The sequence below is a fragment of the Nicotiana tabacum genome, chromosome 18 (genome assembly GCF_000715075.1).
Source record: "Nicotiana tabacum cultivar K326 chromosome 18, ASM71507v2, whole genome shotgun sequence".
Classification (NCBI taxonomy): Eukaryota; Viridiplantae; Streptophyta; class Magnoliopsida; order Solanales; family Solanaceae; genus Nicotiana; species Nicotiana tabacum.
In genome coordinates, this window is record NC_134097.1 from 36,585,497 (window position 1) to 36,587,720 (window position 2,224).

General features: G+C 35.7%; 1 long non-coding RNA gene across 1 annotated transcript; it reads left to right on the plus strand.

Moving 5' to 3' along the window:
* The first annotated feature begins 691 nt into the window (after nucleotides 1-691).
* Nucleotides 692-1,389, plus strand: LOC107776415 (uncharacterized). Its single transcript, XR_001645975.1, has 2 exons — nucleotides 692-1,016; nucleotides 1,298-1,389. It is a non-coding gene; the product is annotated as an uncharacterized LOC107776415 (long non-coding RNA).
* Nucleotides 1,390-2,224: the final 835 nt, after the last annotated feature.

The following is a 2,224-nucleotide window of genomic DNA, read 5'->3' on the forward strand; positions in this document are numbered from 1 at the left end:
TTTATATCCTCCCGAAGATAAGTACATACATCTTTGTACCGATTCACGGGACTCTACTAAAACTGCTTGTGACTCACGACACCTATGAACATAGATCGCTTTTACCAAATTTTCTTGACCATATTCTCCCTCTGTACGATGTCGTGACGACACCTAGTCTCTGCGACTAGGTGTAGACATTTGATTTTTGACCCTCCCCAAGATTTTACATATTGTAGCATATAAATATTTAGTTTAGGCCTAATATCGGTATTCAATTAGTTTTGACTCTTTTACTTTATTTTATCACAAAAATAAAAATTACAAAAATATTTTCTTTTATTTAGCTAATTAATATTTTATCTAGTTACTTTTAATTTATCTACTTTATATAAAATTAAAAAAATACAAAAATAATTCCACTTTGTTTTTAGGAATATTATTTTAATTTTTGCAATGAATTTAATCTAATTCCATTTTTATCTTTTAGTATGATATTTGAAAAATACCAAAAGTAGGTTTGTTTTAACCGTTAGTCTTATTTTAATAGTTATTTTATTTAAGTAAGATTAATTGGTAAATGAGGTCATATTTTTAGGCCTAATTCTGGGACCTATCCCATAATAACCCAATCCTAATACCCCTAAAAACCTAGACTTAGACTTAAACGCAGCCCCTAACCTAAAAAATGAGGGCCGTTTTTTTACCAAAAGGAACACCCCCACCTTGCGTCGTTCTTCAACAAAAGAACACCCTTCAGCCGTTGAACACACACCCCCCCTAGCCGTTACCCCATTCTTCAACACAAACAAAAAACCTTTGAACTTCCAACGCTACAGAACGGAGAAATACCTCTCATCCCTTCTCCAAAATCAACGCCACTGCCCCTCCAGCCAAGCCCAGACGCCGCTCACACCACCTTTGTACACCATAGCTCCTTCTTCTTCAACTCACAGCAGACCGGTTGCTGCTCTTTCACCACCAGAAATGGCCAGAAACCGGCAACCACTCACACACGAACAGTAAGAGGAATAGAGGTACACAGACAGAAAAATCAGAGGTGTTTTTTGGACATAAATTAGGAAAAAATTGGGGAAAGTTTCGAAGAGTTCATAAACATCCCTACAATTTTAGTTCCTTTTAATGTCATTTCTGCTTCTCAAATCCGAAAAAAACATACACTCTAGTTTTTGATTTTGATCTTCTCTTATGGAATCTGATGGAGTCGAGGGGGGTTCGATTTGATTATTGTCCGTCGTTTGCTGTCTCTGAGGTTTTGTTCGTAGTTCCGGATTTAATTGTTGATTGTTTCATGCAGTGGATATGGATCTTGTTGTTTGATTTCCTTGCTTGTATCACATCCGGACAGAAGTTTTAATTGAAATCCTCTTAAAGGTTCATTCTTTTTCCCTTTTATCTCTCTTTTGGTGTTGATCTTCATATGATAAGATCCAAGGTTCAATCGATTGGTTCAGTTTAGTTGTGGAAAGACGATCAGGTTTGAGTGTTAACAGAGGCAGTTGTTCGCCGGTTTCGAATAGAGTTAAGCTTTGCGTGAATTTCCTTTCATTACATGTGCCTTGTTTTGCTTTTGGTATTTGAACGTCTATATGGAATCTGTTCAACTCCAACATGGTTGATCGAGGCTCGATTTGATTTTGTGATTATGTGAGTTGGTGAGGCATATTAGATTACTGTTAGAAAAATGCAAAGTTTCCATATCCGTGTTAGTTGATGTGTAATGGCTTAGCGAAATTTTCGTACTTCATAGATTTGGATGAAATCAAACATATATTGTCTTGCTATTATAGTTTTTCCCTCTTCCTCTATGTTTGTTGAGAAATACACTTAGTTATGACACTTGCAAGTCTGTTCCTAGCTGCTAGAATTCGAAGATTTGATTCATGACTGTTGGTTTAGTTTCGAACACACTGGTGCACGCATGAAAGGCTGAAAACATCATTTGGGATTCTCTATCTATTGGTGATCGATCATCTTCAGCTAAGTTTGAATGAAATTGAAGCCTTCACTATTGTGTTAAGGTTGGTAAAAGATAGGAAAATGTGTATTTTCTTCCTGTTTATCAGTTACAACATTAGTTAATTCCTTTTTAAGTTAATCCCTGCCTATTCAAGTTTAAAAGATCTTTTTGTCATTTTCTTTAGTTCTAGATTATTGGTATTTGTTCGGATTGGTTCTTTAACATTCTTGGTCTCTTCTCTCTTTAGCCAGATGCGTAAGTGTC